The sequence below is a fragment of the Erpetoichthys calabaricus genome, chromosome 13 (genome assembly GCF_900747795.2).
Source record: "Erpetoichthys calabaricus chromosome 13, fErpCal1.3, whole genome shotgun sequence".
In the NCBI taxonomy this organism is placed as follows: domain Eukaryota; kingdom Metazoa; phylum Chordata; class Cladistia; order Polypteriformes; family Polypteridae; genus Erpetoichthys; species Erpetoichthys calabaricus.
The window spans coordinates 146195729-146214416 of NC_041406.2; the positions used below are offsets into that span (position 1 = coordinate 146195729).

Sequence of the window (18688 nt, forward strand, 5' to 3'; positions counted from 1 at the left end):
GGTCCAGACTTGAGAGACCTTAAAATAGCTGTAAACCCACGTTCTCCATCCAACCTGATAGAGCTCGAGGGGCTCTGCAGAGAAGAATGGTAGAAAATCCCCAAATCCAGGTCCTTGAATCTTGTTATGTTAGACAAAGAAGAACCCAGGCTGGAACTGCAGCCAAAGGGGGGGGCTTCATTCAAGTTCTGAGTAAATGGTGCGAATGCTTATGTCTGTGTGATATTTCAGTTTTCATTAGAACATTTTTTTTAAATCCTTTTTTTACTTCATCAGTCTGGGGGTGGGTATTGAGTGTTGCTTGATGAGTTTTGATGATTTTAGCACAAGGCTATAACATAAAGTGAACAGGTCTGAATACTCGGTGATGGTGCTGTACTATATGAATGTTTGCTTAGAAAGTGCGTTTGTTTGTCCAGTCTGCATATTCAGTTGGTTTGCATCTACAGACTGTTATTTACCACATGCATTCTGATGTTTGTAGAAGTTAAGCAGGCTTGCATGTAAACTCCATTTCTTGGTGTTCAGATCATTATACGGTACATACTTTAAAAAGGAACCATACAGTGCATCCAGAAAGTATTCACAGCGCTTCATCACTTTTTCCACATTTTGTTATGTTACAGCCTTATTCCAAAATGGATTAAATTCATTTTTTTCCTCAGAATTCTACACACAACACCCCATAATGACAACGTGAAAAAAGTTTACTTGAGGTTTTTGCAAATTTATTAAAAATAAAAAAGCTGAGAAATCCCATGTCCATAAGTATTCACAGCCTTTGCTCAATACTTTGTCGATGCACCTTTGGCAGCAATTCCAGCCTCAAGTCTTTTTGAATATGATGCCACAAGCTTGGCACACCTATCCTTGGCCAGTTTCGCCCATTCCTCTTTGCAGCACCTCTCAAGATCCATCAGGTTGGATGGGAAGTGTCGGTGCACAGACATTTTAAGATCTCTCCAGAGATGTTCAATTGGATTCAAGTCTGTTGTCTGGCTGGGCCACTCAAGGACATTCACAGAGTTGTCCTGAAGCCACTCCTTTGATATCTTGGCTGTGTGCTTAGGGTCGTTGTCCTGCTGAAAGATGAACCGTCGCCCCAGTCTGAGGTCAAGAGCGCTCTGGAGCAGGTTTTCATCCAGGATGTCTCTGTACATTGCTGCAGTCGTCCTTTCTTTTATCCTGACTAGTCTCCCAGTTCCTGCCACTGAAAAACATCCCCATAGCATGATGCTGCCACCACCATGCTTCACTGTAGGGATGGTGCCAGGTTTCCTCCAAACGTGACGCCTGGCATTCACACCAAAGAGTTCAATCTTTGTCTCATCAGACCAGAGAATTTTCCTTCTCATGGCCTGAGAGTCCTTCAGGTGCCTTTTGGCAAGCTCCAGGCGGGCTGCCATGTGCCTTTTACTAAGGAGTGGCTTCCGTCTGGCCACTCTACCATACAGGCCTGATTGGTGGATTGCTGCAGAGATGGTTGTCCTTCTGGAAGGTTCTCCTCTCTCCACAGAGGACCTCTGGAGCTCTGACAGAGTGACCATCGGGTTCTTGGTCACCTCCCTGACTAAGACCCTTCTCCACTGATTGCTCAGTTTAGATGGCCGGCCAGCTCTAGGAAGAGTCCTGGTGGTTTCAAACTTCTTCCACTTACGGATGATGGAGGCCACTGTGCTCATTGGGACCTTCAAAGCAGCAGAAAGTTTTCTGTAACCTTCCCCAGATTTGTGCCTCGAGACAATCCTGTCTCGGAGGTCTACAGACAATTCCTTTGACTTCATGCTTGGTTTGTGCTCTGACATGAACTGTCAACTGTGGGACCTTCTATAGACAGATGTGTGCCTTTCCAAATCATGTCAAGTCAACTGAATTTACCACAGGTGGACTCCAATGAAGCTGCAGAAACATCTCAAGGATGATCAGGGGAAACATGATGCACCTGAGCTCAGTTTTGAGCTTCATGGCAAATGCTGTGAATACTTATGTACATGTGCTTTCTCAATTTTTTTTATTTTTAATAAATTTGCAAAAATCTCAAGTAAACTTTTTTCACGTTGTCATTATGGGGTGTTGTGTTCAGAATTCTGAGGAAAAAAATGAATTTAATCCATTTTGGAATAAGGCTGTAACATAACAAAATGTGGAAAAAGTGATGAAGCGCTGTGAATACTTTCCGGATGCACTGTATTTGTTTCTGTGCAAATACTGCTGTTTTGCATGGTTACAGTTCCATTGGCACACCTATGGACTGTATTCATTTTTTTGCATTTACTGTCAATTTGCTTGTGCATTCTGTAACAGCCTGCTCTGGGCCTTTTTAGGCAGCATGTCTTTATGAGAGACGAGTCCTTTAATGAGTATGACAAGCTGCTTGGTGCTGTTGTACATAAACTATGTTCTGCTGGGGAAGTAACAACAGATACCTGAACAAACTGACCAGAAAGGCCAACTGAACCACAGGACTGACCCTGAACTCACTGGAAACAGTGGCCATCGTGACTGGTGTTGCCCGTTCTCTCCATGACGTGTTGTTCTGAAGCACCTTTAGTCACTCGTTCCAGGGATAGCAAGTGTTGCCGGAGCTCTCTATGGCCATCAGACTGTATAATACACATCTTGTCCCTAACCATTTAACAAATATATTGGAACACAAACACAATTTCCTTATATTATTAGACCATTATCATTAATTTGGATCTTGCACTTGTGTGATAGTTTGCATTCTTTTTTCTTTTTGCAGTCTATTTTATGTTCTGTGTTGCTGGTAGCTAGACTGAGTGAACTGCCCTTTTGTTGATGAATGTGTACATCAGTCTGTCCATCCATATGCTTGTGAAGTATAGTGGTTTGGCTTACCTGAGCCTAGGAGCTCATGAATGTGTTCCAACATTAGGAAATACATGACTTTGTAATTCATTAATGGAATTTAAATACCGTTATAGCAACAAAGTAGAAGCCAGTCAAGTGAAGCTAATTCCAGAGTGTCTTCCTTGGGAACACAGTCTGTGCCTTTTGGATCATGCGGTGCAATAGCACTAATATATATATATTGGTTGAAATAGTTTACTGTCAAATAATGGAAAGAGTACGCGACACGTGTTTCGCCCTAATTCTGGGCTCATCAGGCGTACACACTCACTGCACTCCCTTACGGGAATCGAACCTCGGATGTCAGTGCTAGAGGCGAAGCCCCTAGCGTTGCGCCACGGCGTGTGGTTCGTTTATTTGACAGCATGTAGATCGGGGTAATTACATTCACGGCATTCGTAGTCTGAATCACAATCTGATTGTATGGGTGGTTACCTACCAGGTAACGCTCAACCATTCTATGATCTGCTTCTCACAACTGAGGGCACCGTGGCGGATGTTTGCTGATTTGCTGACCAACCACAAGCGTTACCTGGTAGGTAACCACCCATACAATCAGATTGTGATTCAGACTACGAATGCCATGAATATATATAATATACAGTGGAACCTCGGTTTGCGAGTAACTTGGTTTATGAGTGTTTTGCAAGACGAGCTAAAATTTTTAATAAATTTTGACTTGATAAATGAGCGAGGTCTTGCAATACGAGTAGTATGTATACGCTTTGTTTGCTGAGCGTCATGTGATCACAACTGAGCTGAATCTTCTCTCTCTCTCTCTCTCGCTGTGGGATTGTGGGCAATCGTCTCCTATTCTCCGTCTGAGTCGGTGTGCCTTAATCATATAGTCAACATCCTTACGAGCGTATACTATTTACTACAGCATTGTGATTGTGTGTGTGTTGTGACGTGCGAGTCCCCGTCTTGCACCCCAATACACGAAGCTGAGTCTCAGTACTTTAGCAACACCAGCTTTTTTTCAGCTTGAAACAGCAACAGTGCAGTTATTTATTGTAGCGGGATCTACCGCTCTCCTATACACAGACACAGCAGTCAGGCAGGGTTGTGGCCAAGTAATACTGTGCCCTGCGCATTTATAATATTCCTTGTTCCTTGTATCACCCATCGACGGCAGGCGCTTATAGCATGTCCGCGATCTTTTCGGATTCGCTTTTATGGCGAACTTCTACAGCGCTGGGAGACTGCAATTGCTTTGGGACGCTCTTCCGCATGTCGTCCCATTGGGTGGAATCCCACAAGAGTTTAGAAACTCACTCACACCAGCCATGATTCTTTTCAAAGGTAAAGTGCAGGTTAATTTGTTTTATGTATTTTTACTTTATATTTTGTATTAATCATTTTTATATGAATAGTTTTGGGTTGTGGAACGAATCATCTGAGTTTCCATTATTTCTTATGGGGAAATTCGCTATATATATACAGTACTGTGCAAATGTTTTAGGCAGGTGTGAAAAAATGCTGTAAACAACGAATGCTTTCTGAAATATAAATAGTGATTGTTTATTGTTATCAATTTACAAAATGCAAAGTGAGCAAACAAAAGAAAAATCTAAATCAAATCAATATTTGGTGTTCCTACCTTTTGCCTTCAAACCAGCATCAATTCTTATAGGTTCACTTGCACAAAGTCAGGGATTTTGTAGGATTCTAGTCAGGTGTTTGATCAACCAATTCTACCAAACAGGTGCTAATGATCATCAATGTCACACGTAGGTTGAAACACAGTCATTAACTGAAATAGAAATGGCTGTGTAGGAGGCTTAAAACTGGGTGAGGAACAGCCAAACTCTGATACCAAGGTGAGGTTGTGGAAGACAGATTCATGTCATGTTAAGATTGAGCACAGCAACAAGACACAAGGTAGTTCTACTGCATCAGCAAGGTCTCTCCCAGACAAAGATTTCAAAGCAGACTGGGGTTTCAAGATGTGCTGTTCAAGCTCTTTTGAAGAAGCACAAAGAAACGGGCAACGTTGAGGATCGTAGACGCAGTGGTCGGCCAAGGAAACTTAGTGCAGCAGATGAAAGACACATCAAGCTTATTACCCTTCGAAATCGGAAGATGTCCAGCAGTGCCATCAGCTCAGAACTGTCAGACACCAGTGGGACCCAGGTACACCCATCTACTGTCCACAGACGTCTGGCCAGAAGTTGTCTTCATGGAAGAGTTGCAGCCAAAAAGCCATACCTCTGACGTGGAAACAAGGCCAAGTGACTCAAGTATGCACGAAAACATAGGAACTGGGGTGTAGAAAAATGGCAGCAGGTGCTCTGGACTGATGAGTCAAAATTTGAAATATTTGGCTGTAGCAGAAGGCAGTTTGTTCATCGAAGGGTGGAGAGCAGTACAATAAAGAGTGTCTGCAGGCAACGGTGAAGCATGGTGGAGGTTCCTTGAACGTTTGGGGCTGCATTTCTGCAAATGGAGTTGGAGATTTGGTCAGGATTAATGGTGTTGTCAATGCTGAGAAATACAGGCAGATACTTATCCATCATGCAGTACCATCAGGGAGGTGTATGATTGGCCCCAAATTTATTCTGCAGCAGGACAACGACCCCAAACATACAGCCAAAGTCATTAAGAACTATCTTCAGCGTAAAGAAAAACAAGAAGTCCTGGTATGGCCCCCACAGAGCCCTGGTCTCAACATCATCGAGTGTATCTGGGATTACATGAAGAGACAAAAGGATGTGAGGAAGCCTACATCCACAGAAGAATTGATGCTGTTTTAAAGGCAAAGGGTGGTCACACCAAATATTGATTTGATTTAGATTTCTCTTTTGTTCATTCACTGCATTTTGTTGATTGATGAAAATAAATGATTAACACTTCCATTTCTGAAAACATTCTTTGTTTACAGCATTTTTTCACACCTGCCTAAAACTTTTGCACAGTACTGTATATAATTTTTACTTCTCTGTACTCTACAAAGATTACAATTTCCTTCCATTTTTCAAGCTCAGTATCATTAGTGATACCCGTCTTGTAGTTGGATCTGTCTATCTTCTATAATAATTAAAACCAACATTTTTAGACTGCTTTACTAGTCCTCTATCAGTTGATCGCTCCCTGCCCTCTTCATGTTTGTTTGTATTCACTGCATCTCCACACCACAATCAACACATACCCTGTGGCCAGTCTACTCCAGTCTGTGCAGGAAGAATCTCCAGAGCTCTGTCTGTTTAGTCAAAGTGAATTTATGGTTTTTACACATATGAGTTTTTAAAATCACTTTTTGTGTTCTCTGCATACTGTTGTCTAGGCCGCTTGGATCAGTGAGTACCAGTATGTTTTCAGATCTTAATGGGAGACACCGACGGGCTTCTGGATTCACAAGAATAGACTGCAGTAAAGCTTTTAGGAGTGAAATTGTAAGTATTATATGTTTTTGGATAATTTAGTCATTATATCTACTGAAAATACGTGGTTGTGAGTTGCACAACATGTTTTTACTGTTACACCATGTCAGGTGAGAATGTAGGCTGCTGGTGTATTGTTGTGAAAATCAACAAGACCTTAAGTTTTTGTGTGCTACTCATTATTTTGGCAGAATAGTATGCCATGTATGCCAAGAGGAAAATGAGCATTTACACAATGAAGCCTATGCTGCATATACTCACTAAATACATATCCACTCAAGTTGGCATTTGGCACTGATCATGTGCATTATATTACTAAGCATGTCATCAAAGTTGGTGCTTTTTAAATGGCAAGAACCTTAAGCAGTTTCACTTAAACATGTCAGTGAGGTGAACTCTGCCACCGTTTTTTTTTTTTTTTTTTTTTTTTTTTTTTATCATTACCTATCTTTCTCGTTGCATTACATTGCAACAAAATCTGTTGACTCCAAATTGAATTAAGTAAGGCATAAAAATGAATGGCTGGATAGTCAGGCATCTAAAATACACACTTCAGATAAAAGAACCGGAAGAGGAAGTGGTTTCAGTACATACTATATTTTACAGAAGAATAAACTATTAATCATCAACTGACAACTGTGTAGTGTGGGGAAAGATTAGGGCTGACTTCCAGATACCATACTTTCATGAAGCTTCACATGCCATACTAGATCGATCTGAAATGACATAGCCTGGTGTTGTAAGAGTGACAAAGGATGTGAGCAACAGTGGAGCACCACAAGGAACAGTCCTGCCTCCTTTTCTTGTTACTCTGTACACATCGGACTATAAGTATAACACATGTAACTTAAGTGTTGTATAGATAAAGGGGATGAAACAGAGTACAGGAGTCGGGTGGAAAAGTTTGTTACTTGGTTAAAAGAGAGTTGTCTGCAACTTAACATCAGCAAAACCAGGGAACTGATTATTGACTTTCGCTGCACCAAAGAGCCTGAATGTCCGGTCACTATTCAAGAAGTGGATGTACAGGTGGTTCACTCCTACAAGTACCTGGGCATTCACATCACCGAGGACTTTAAGCAGAAGTGTGTCAAGAGACGGGACGGGGACTTTATACCTACAGCAACACTCCTGCATAATGCTTCACTGTGACTGTGACAGTCAAGTCAGAATTTTTCTTTCTTTTTCATTTTCTTGCTTTTTAGTCATTCTGGTGTGTAATTTATTTATTTGATTTATTCATCAGAAACTGAATACTTTATTGTTATTGTAGCAAATACAATGAAATTAGGTGCAGTCCCTGCGGTGTCAAAATATAAATAAATATAATTACAAAAGGATAAGAAAGGATAAGAAAAAATAAGGTAGAACACAAACATTCAACATAAGACCTTAATTGCACCTGAACACTATTGCACAAGATGTCATCTATTACACTGCCGCATTGGAGGTGATTAGGTGGCATTCAGTGCCCTAATAGCAACAGGGTACAAACTGTTATTCAGTCTATTAGTCTTTGTTTTGATGATTTAAATAATTTACCAATTTATGTATTCATTTATTTAGAGCTTCTGTTAGAAGATAAATTTCCCCCCAATTCTGGTGGTACAAACTCATCCATCTGTGGTATTCTTAGAAAAGCCCCCTGGCCATGCTAAAAAAGGCATTTTGCTGAAGCATTACACCTTGGGAATTCTGTGTTGACTTTTTGCTTTGCTGTCTGTATACCACAGCTTCTCTTTTGCAAACTAGCAAACATGTGCTGGACATTAAAAATGGTGGTATGGCCTTCATGATGGATGAAGGAAATATGATGTAGCGTGAGCAGCACAATGACTTTTTCTGGTATGCTGATCTTCCTAAAAGGAACTGCATGGAGCAAAAGTAGAGAACTAAAAGGAAAAACCTGACTATATGAGACATCATGTCTGCTAAATATGACGCAATACCCTCCGTGGTATGATATGCATTGTGAGGAAGTAAGTCCACCACCTCTGAAGCTTTGCAGCTTTGAGCATATGAAAGTCAGTTCCTCATTTCAGTACCTCCCCAAGTTGATGGTCAGCTGCCTTGTGCAGTTTTTGTGTAAGAATTGCTCAAAGTATTGAAGTTTGTAGAGTTTTTTGAGTCTGTAGTTCCCACAGCTTAACCATAGGATTTGGATCTGAGCTTTGACTTGCTCTTTCTAAAACTCCTTCCATCCAAGCAAGCATCAGATAATCCCTGAATGGGGCACTAGTCCATCACAGGGTTGTGCGCCACACACGCACAAACAGGCCAATTTAGCATTGACTACTTTCCATTTCTTTTTTTTTTTTTTTTAGTAACTGTTCATTCCTGGATTTATTTTCCTGATTGTTGTAGACCCCCTTCCCCTCTTTGCAATAAAAAAAAAAAAAGTGTACTTATGGTTGAACCTTTTGAGAGCATTATACTCCAGTGTTCTCTGGGACATTGTGAACTGGTTGCCTCCCTGAAGCAGAAAAGCGACCTCCAACTATCATGCTCCTTCCATCATACACCATCCTTGATGGCTCGGATGAAGTTCTCCTTTTCAAAGCCAGTTTTTGCTTTGTGCCAAGCATGACTTCTGACAGAGTACCCAAGTAACTCTGACATATCTTTCCACTGAAATATCTTCATGCCCACTCACTACCAAATTTCACCCATGTACTGTACATGTGTTGTTTTTGTGAGGCCACAGGTTCCTTCCTAAACTCCCTGTGTATGTTTGATTTGTTCCAGGCCATTGACCCATGCACTGTGGCATTATCAGTGGTAAGATGTACTTTTTTGAATATTGGATGTGTGCCCTTGGCCATGGCTTTGGGCATCATTTTAGTGTGTGGGCTGAATTCTGAAGGACAACCTGCTTTTGGCAGTTATCTGATAATTTGCAATTTTCTTAATCTCTACATAATGTGTCATCGTGTGAAGTGACTGACTTTAAACACTTTCTTTTTCAAAGCTTTCTAAATGCATAGCAGTTGACAATCATTCTTGTGACATTCTCCTTTGATCATTAATTGATACTTTGTGTTTCACCTTTGATTAATGCAAACTAGGCCAAGTTTCTCAACTCCATGTGAAGCTGGGCCTTCAGGCGTTTCTCTAATTATTTGGGTGTTTATGTAGAACTTTTTTTCCTGTGTCAAGGAATTGCATTTCTGTTTTTTGTTCATTGAACACTTGCAAACTACCATCTATCTTAATCCGCGACTTTGACCTGAATATGCTGATAGCACTAAAGTGGTGCTCAGATTTCCATATGCTCACTTCAGTTGAGAGCTGTAAACTGTACAGGTGGGCTGGTGGTCTATGGCACTGTACTCCTATCCTCTTTATGTGTTTGTTCCTTTCAGCAACACTAAAATGGTTAAACATTTCATGGTAAAGTCACATATGGAGGGTTAAAGGCTGCTTGTCACTTGTCAAGTCCTGTTGACTTGTGATGTGCTAGCCTTAACCTCTCTGGACCATAACAATGCAACAGCAGCCCCTTTTCAAAAGGTAGAGTTTTTTTCTTGACTTGGGGGCATGTTGTCATTTGGTCCTTTTAATATGTCCTCCAAAGTTTGCCCTTGCCCTCCACAAACTTTGGGAGACAAAGTCAAGTGAACTAGGCCAGGAAGAAGCAGGTGCTTTGTTTCTGCACAAACAAACCCAAATGGCAGGTCCTGTGTGTGATGGATTCTGCTGCCGTTAAAACACCTTATAGGGGTATCCCTACCTTTTAGGAAAGAGACCACCTGTCATGATGATAACCTTATTTACTACATCTAGACCTTTCAGGATGGCTGGACAACGGTTTGCTTCTCTGCGACTTCAAGTATCAGCCATATTGTCCATTGTATGAGACTTGTTATTTTAACAGCCCCAGTCTCAGTGGTTTAAGTCACTTTTGTGTACTGGTTGAGTCAGGGCTTCAAGTCAAGGTTTTTGCCTGCTGCTGAGTGATGAACCAGAGGAAAGGGTAAAGAAAATCACCACTACAGTGACAAGTCCTGTCCGTGAGTCTTTACACTGGCTTCCAGTTACATTTAGGGGTCATTTTAAAATCCTTTGTCTTACATATAAAGCTTTAAATGGCATAGACCTTACAAACTAAAATACATATTAAGATCTCCAGATGCTGGTCTACTAAAGATTGCAAAGATTAACAAAACAACAGTGGAAGGTGAGCTTGTAGCTTCAGGGCCCCAAAGGAGTGGACTGATCTGTCTGTTTATATAAGAGATTCCCCTTCCTTCAGTTTTTAATTCCAAGATGAAGGCCAACTAATGTAGCTTAGCATACCCTGATTGCAGCTACTCATTAGCTATGCATATTGCATGTCTGCTTTTTAGTCATTTGTATGTATTACAGTAATTAAGAACTGTTACTAACCATCCTCTGCTCTGCTTGTCTTCTTGGTATCTCAGGATACGATCGTATCCTGCTGTGACACTTGGGAGATACTTTTAGCCTTTCAGTCCATGGATGAAAAGATTCTGTTGTCTTATAAGACCGCCCTGCTCAAGCTAATACTGTAGAATGCCCAGGAGGAGGTGGGCAACCCATTGCCTGAAGTCTCCATGCCCCTGACGGTATTTGATCTTGACTGTTACTACTGACCATAGACCCTCAGAGGTTTATTTTCTCAGTAGATGCTTCTGACTGGGATTTTTGTTTTCCCGTCCTCTGTTGTAAACTGCCTGTATCTTGGTAATAATATTCTTGGGCATTCAATAATACCTCAATTACTGAATTCTCTAAAATAAAGCTCCTCCAAAGTTGGAATAAAATGCACTATGCCACATGCACAAGCTCAAGTGTCTGTCTGCCAGGGGGCTGTGCTAGTTATTGTCTGATTTTCCTACATGGGTGTATTGTGTGTCATTAACTTCAGGTTGTACAGTACACATGATAACATTATACTTGACTGTTTAGGAATCACACATCAATTTTTTTTTCATATTTGTTTTTAAGTAATATAAAACACTGATTACAAGGAGGTTAGAAGTCGGTGAAAACAAATGTCCTGCATTGCTTCTCACATTTGGGGTCAGAGGTCACACTGTCTGCACTAACTTTCCCAACTCTGTAAACTTCAAGCCAGGATCCTTTTGGAGACTTGCTGACAGCTGCATATCCAGGCCAATGGATTTTAGCAGCGGAGAAGCCCCTCCGGAGTTCTTAAAGGTAAGTTTTGACTCACCGCATCCCCTTTTCCACAGTACATTTTGCTCTGCTTTTGCAAATGTAGAGGAAGATTGTAGATAAGATGAAAACATGTGAGCTAATCATGTCAGTTTCACTTGTGACAATATAATGCGTTTCTTTTGCAAATTATTTTGGGAAGCAAAACTCTTAAGTTTCACTGCAAGCTGTTCCAGTCATCACTAGTTGGCACCTTTTCACATCTGTCTTTTTAGGGCTTCTTTGTTTTACTGTGTGTTTGAACTAATCTGTATCTTTATATGTGTGTGTATTATGTAATTAAGGAATGTTAGGAACTGTTTTGTACCTTTGAACTCATTCCAGTGTCCAGAGCCTGCATTCAGTGAAGAGTACTGAGCAAAAATAAACTGAATTTTAGAAATGGGATGTGCTTCACCAAAAGCCACTTTTTTAAAACGGAACAGATATGGTGTGCGACATCTCCACTCCTGTAGATTATATACCAAGGCCAAGTGCCCCCATTACAGCTGTGACTGTGTGGCTCACTTGGTTAGGCTTCCTGTGTGAGTTGGATAGTGCAAAGGCTGGGCTTTGACCCCATTTGGGAATGGCCTATGGCAGGCAGTAAGGAGGATCTTCATCATTGTTTAAATGCCATGACCTGCTTAGAGTGCACAGTTAAAACTCATAATGAATGAATGAGGGAATAATCCAGGAGATAAAGGAGTAGATGGGGATGTGCGACAGCTACTCCTCACCTCAGGTTCAATCCCATATTGGGCACTGAAGTTTCTGACCCATGCCATCCTTTGTATTACTTTCTAATTGTTATTTTCTAGAGTTGCTTGATGTTTCTGTAAAACTCCAAACTCGTAAGGCGGCACTGTTCAATAGTAGCATACTGTATACACTAGAGTTTAAAGAAAAGACATTTCCTTATCAGTTTGTATTATTCTGGTTTTATAGCTTCATTATTGTCTATAGGGTTGTGTTGTGACTGTGTTCTGCTGTATAAAACTGCATTTCTTTTTAAACCGTAAGTACAATTTCCACTTACTCCTTGTTCATCTTTTGCACATTCACACTATCTGAAATTGTCTTGGGCCAAGTAGTTATAGTTGTTGCAAAAAATGAAAAAGAGGAAAAAGCCCACAGTTCGCTTAGTCAGCTTCTGTTTTCCTTCTCTGCTGTGACAAGTCACAGTTTGTTCCATTTATCATTGTGTGTTTTTTATTTCTGGGTACAAGATGACAGAATTGGAACAATTCAGGGGCATCAACTGTGTAGCAGTTGGCATTTTCAACACACAATGGCTTTCTTTAACACTTCTTTTCACTTTTGACCTGTTTTTTGTTTAGGATTATTTTTGATACTATGATCATCGTTTATCCTTCTTGAAGGTGACAGTGGCATCAAATTTGGACACATGATGCAGAGTCCATGAATAATTGTTCTTTTGTTCTAATTCCTTTAAGTTTTAAAGTTGTTTTATATGCAGCGAGCTGCAGTTATTCTGAACTGTCTGCTTCTGCTAAAAGTGAACCTCATTTGTAAACAATTCTACCCACTGTATAGCACCACCGACAAGCAATGGCATTCCACCATGTGTCCTGGAATTTCAAGTTCTCCTCAAACTATTAGGTTGCATGGTGTTGAGAATACAGTGGTTTAAACCACAAAGACCAATGCAGCCTGCACATAAGTAAGACACAAAGAAATGATTGTGAAAAGAACACATGCTCTTGTCACACACATCATCTCCGAAAAGCCATCCATCAGTCTCTCTCCATGTCTCTCCATTTTTGTTACCCAGTTACCGAGTGCATGTGTCTTATTGCTGTTGTCTGGCTTCATCTTGCTTGTGGAAAACTTTCCAGTCGGCATTTCAGGATCACCACATCCCTGAGGCTGACTTAGTATGTGTTCTGAGTGACCCTCTAACAGGTGATATAAGATATCACACTGTACCACTTCTTCCTTTAGACTGTTAGTGACAGCTCCATCATAAAGTACTTAAGGAACTCTGCCACAAACAGTGGGACCAACTCCTTCTAAATGGGCTTCTACCTCTGTCAAGAAATGCATTCTTTGTTATATTTGGTGGCAAATTAAGCTCTGCAGCCTCTCTTCTGTGGAGCCCCTCAATGTTCAGTAATAAATCTGCCTCTATTCAAAATCTTCATACTGCCCCAAGCATTTTGACTTCCACATGACCTCATGTTCCATTTGAATGTTGGTGACACCCAACTGTACATGTCAATCACTCCTGAACGGCCAACACTGAGAGAGTGGGCCCAGTAATAGACTGCAATGAAATGGCTTTTGTACTTGCTTAGCTAAGAGAGCTTGATTACTTCTAACCTCGCCTCACCTCATCATCCCCTGTCACCAGTGGTGGACACATGTCCCACAGTCACTGGAATTTTGAAAATCACACATCTATAACAAGTGGGATGTCTTTCTACTGCCTCTGGACAAATTGCCATCCCTTCTTTCCTCATTTGTCACATCTAAATCAACTCTCCATTGGACTACTGAAAGCACTTTGGAATGATCTTTCAGCTCAGGGTACTGTAGGAACATATTAGGAGCACAAAGTTGAAAATGCTGCTGCCATAGTTCTGACACAGGCAAAACTCTGAACAGGCTCCATTACGTTAACTTCCTGTCTGGCACAGTATTATCTTCAAAACTAGACCACTGACTTGCCGATACAGGCCCTGAATATCACTTGTGCTATAACAGATAATGCCATGTGCAGATACAAAGTTCAGAAAAAATAAACAGAGCTTCAAGTGAAAATTCAATGAATATATCAGTGTGACATGAATTGGTGAATACCAAGATAATTCAGGATATTTTCATTTACACAGTTGTTTGTAACAATTGACTTTTCAAATTGACTTTGTCAGTAAATCAGTTTGTCAGGTCAGCGACGTTTGCTGTTGTGAGATTTACGATTGGATTTGCATGTGAACGAAACATTAGTTGGTAAATTAAACTTCATGAAGAGGAGTATTTCATGGAAAATCAAGATTTAAATACCTCCCATTGCGGCTGATTAAATTTCCCAAGACTTACATTTGTCTCGACTTTAAGACTACGTTTGTCAAATCAGACTTGTCAATTGAAGATATCCATCATTTAAGAACTGCCGTTAGCAGCCTTTATTACATTTATTTGACGGTGCCTCCCTGTCTTTTATTGCTTGTGCATTAATCCAGAATTGGCCATTCAGCTGGACTGACCCCGGCTCCAGTAGTAACATGTAATTGGAGACCTCTGGACCAATCAAATGTCTGCTGTATGCGCTCTCTCTTCCTCCATTTGTCACTTTTTAGTTGTTACACTGCATTAGTGTGGCTTCAAACCTCCAACTAATACACCGGTTTAGTGTTTGCTGACTCATTTTCTGTAATGAAATAATCTGCTTCACCAGCCCTGCTAATGGAGCAGGATAATGGATTACTTGTTTTATATACTGTGCCTTGCTCTACAAAGCATTATGAGCTGAGCCACACGAATGACTGGCCAATGGGAAAGATTTGAAACTAACAAAGTACATTTTATATTGGAGGTTCTCTTCACAATATTCTGCCAATCCAAATGTGGTTCAGTGATTACACTAAATATATCTTCAACTTTATGCTCGGATAAAGTATACTTCTGCTGTGATAAGGTGGCTTATTTGGCTAAAATGTACATATAAGCAGTCAAATTGTCCTCGAGACAGAATGGCGTGTGCCGCATTCACAAATTGATTTTGAGGAGAGAAGTGAAATGCGGGAACAACATGGATATGCCGATTTTTACAATTATTGTGCAGTCTCAAAAGACATGGATCAAAACTTGTCACGCGGACATATTCTGCAAGTTTTAAGGCTTTCATTTCATGCGTATATTCGTCACCCTTGAACTCTATTTCAAATTGCAAAAACTATCTTTGATTTTTTAATTTATAAAAAATGCTAGAGTACATTTTCACATAGCAAATGATATATACCATAAATTGGAAAGAAAGAACTTTGCATGGAAAAATAGCAAACATATCCTTCTGTTTCTATAACCGCATCTGGCATTGCCCATGTGGAGTTTCCTCTGCATACTCTGGTTTTCTTCTCATATCCTAAAGGCATAGAAGTGGGATCATCTTATGACTCTAAATTAGCTTCGTCCAAGTTACCTCACACCCAGTACAGCCAGGATAGACACCCTCTGCCAGTGATTCTGAGCTGGGCAAGTCCATTAGAAAATGAAGGAAGAATGTTGAAGGAGACGGTAGTGGTGCTGAATGCTGAACCTGTACTCCTTTATCATGGCTGTGTCTGCTGCTGTATTAATAAGGAATTCATTCTGTGGACATTATAATTTGTGGCACAATTTGAAGCAACAGCTGATTGGTGGTGCAATGTTGCCACCAAACTATGCACATATTGTGTACTTATACTGTTTCCAAACTAATGGGACAAAAGTGGAAATTACAAAAGCTTTAGGTTTGCCTTGAAAGAGCAGCCAGATATTCCCTCAAGTTAAACCATGCAGAAGTGTTAAGCAATGTGCACCATTCCCACAATCCCGCACTGACCCTCAGGTCCTGAGGGCTGCTCCTTTCAACATGGTCTGTCAGCCATTAACTTCTTCCCATTTCTGTTTACTGCTTACTGGTTATTTCTGAGTCACCCATCACACACAAGGTGGGTGCCCAGAGTTTCTCGTTCAGGTAGGCCTCATGCAGTAAGAACTCCATGAAACTGGTGCTAATGCGAGGTGTGTTCCACCAGAAACCTGGCCTGATGCACCCCAAAATGGTACAGATTATATCCCAAGTACTGGTCATGCCTTAAAGGTACAGCACGGTACTGCCATTTGGAAATGATAAGACAAAAAGCTGCGGGACCAGATTGAGTCAGTCCTTGAGTTCTTAAAGCCTGTGCTGACCAACTTTGTGGTGTCCTCTGTTAACTGTTCAGTCGTTCCCTAAGTCTTCAGAAAGCACCACTGCTGTGTAAAATATCCTGCCGGGTTTCTGTTCCAAATAAGGCAGACTTCACCTAATGACTAGAGACCAGTGGCACTGACGTCTCACTTCATGAAGACCTCTGAGAGGCTGGTCCTGAACTATATGAATCTTTTTGTGGTAGACCAGCTGGAGCTACTGCAGTTTGCCTATCCAACAAAGAGTGGAGTGGAAAATGCAATTATCTGTCTGCTCCAAAAAGCTTATTCTCAACTGGACAAAGCTGGCAGCAATGTGAAGACTGTTTTTTGAATTCTCCAGCACCTTCAACACCATCCAGCCACCCCTGTTAAGGAGTCTCTTCAGAGATATGCAGGAGGATGACCCAGTGGTGTCCTGGATAATGGACTGTCTGTCGGGCAGACTACAGTTTGTGAGTTTCAAGGACTGTGTGAGCAACACTGAAGCACCACAAGGGACAGGCCTGTCTACTTTTCTCTTCACTCTGTCCAACTCCCACTACAAATATAACAGCAGGACATGTCACTTGCAGAAATTCTGATTCTGCACTCATGGGGTATATTGATAAGGGGCTGAGACACCGGAGAAGAGTCAAAGAGAACTTTCAGAACTGTCTGAAACTCAACATCAGCAAAACCAAAGAACTGCTTCTTGACTTTCACCGCACCAAAGAGCCTCTGTGTCCAGTCACTATTGAAGGAGTGGATGTAGAGGTGGTCCACTCCTTCGAATACTTGGGGGTCCACATCAGAGAAAGGTTGGACTGGTCTCAGAACACAGAGGAACTAGAGAAGAAAGAACAGAGCAGAGCAGGGTCTTTTCCTTAGGAAACTGCATTCCTTTAATATGGAAAGTGACATCCTTCACATCTTCTGCACCTCTGTGATGGCCAGTGGGTTGTACTGGGCTGGTGACATCACTTCAAGAGGTTCACCAAATCAGCAAGCTGAGTGAAAGGGCAGAGTCTGGACTTCCTGAAGGTCGTAGTGAAGGAGAGAACTAAAACTGAGTGCCATTATGAACATCCTTTCTGTTATTTACTAACACTGAGGACTATCAGACAATGAATTACTCCGCAGAGGTGTGTCAAGAAATGCCATGGCAAGAGCAATACGCCTGCATTGTGCCTCACTGGGACTGGCACTGCCAAGTCAGAACTTTTTTGTCTTTTTAACTTTCTTTCTTCATAGTCATTCTGGTGTGTGTTTAGACCAAAGTGTGTGTGTGTGTTTATTGATTTACTTCTTTATGTAACTATTTATTATTTATGTTTTTATAAAGAGCTTCTGTAAAAAGCAGTTTCCCCTTTGGAATAAATAAAGTTCTATCTAAAATTGTTGCTTACAAAATGAGGATTGGGCAAAAATACATAAAATCCAAAGAACTAAAAACCTACAGAATCCCAAGATGTTAAGGAAGAGTCGTTGTTGAGAAGCAGGACAATCCCCTTGCCTCTCTAGAAAGACGTATTCACTAACTACCACCATGAGAGTTTTGTTCACGGTTCAAAGTCATGGATGCCAGGAGTCATGTGCTATCATCGTATATACCCCTAGAGGGGTGACATCACATTTCTGGTGCTCATGTGGTAGTAAAAAGATAGCATTGTCAACAACGGTATGGCCACTGGTGTCCAATATTAACCAAACTGGCAGCACGAAACATAATGATAAAAAAAATGATTTTAAACTTGAAAATCACAAAAGAAGTGCAATGAGGTAACAAAAGGGAACCCAACTCCAGAATCCTATGGAAATCTGCACTATATCTATACTGTAGGGTGGCTCAGTGACACCATGACAAGTAGCCTGGCTTTGATTTATGACCTTGTCACAGTCTTGGTGGAGTTTGCTTCTTCTCTATGGGATTTTCTCCTGTGAATGTACCCAGTATGACCGAGAGGGTCTTCAGTACTGGAGTCATCGACCAGCCAGGGACAGATCCTGCCCAGCACCTGCATACTTAACCGAATATCTTCCAGTTTTCAGTGATGAACTCTCCATATTGTTTTAGTCAGGAGCTGACAAAGAAGTTAATGAGCAGTTTCTTCCATCCCACAATGTGATGAATGTACTGACAGCTGGTTGCCTGCAGTACTCCGAGACAAACAAGTTCCCCTGACCAGCCATTAAGATGGAATGAAGTCTGCCATAACTTGCATATTCTGAGAATTTAAAATAGTTGAGCCCCGTCCTAGGGCTAGGAACTCAACAGCAGCCGTCTTCTGGATATTCAAGCTGAACGTCGACACACCAGTTGGCTTTAATGAATTTAATGATCTGTCTTGTTATCCATGACT

General features: G+C 41.1%; 1 protein-coding gene and 1 long non-coding RNA gene across 5 annotated transcripts in view; one reads left to right on the top strand and one right to left on the bottom strand.

Moving 5' to 3' along the window:
* The window catches only part of oxr1a (oxidation resistance 1a), a 144045-nt gene that overhangs the window by 88399 nt on the left and 36958 nt on the right, over window positions 1-18688 (bottom strand). The gene's annotated exons all lie outside the window — the stretch shown is intronic.
* LOC114641908 (uncharacterized) overlaps window positions 1-18688 on the top strand; it is a 28507-nt gene that overhangs the window by 2447 nt on the left and 7372 nt on the right. Inside the window, exon 2 of the long non-coding RNA XR_003714392.2 lies at window positions 6155-6263. This is a non-coding gene — a long non-coding RNA (uncharacterized LOC114641908). The remainder of the gene's footprint in view (window positions 1-6154; window positions 6264-18688) is intronic.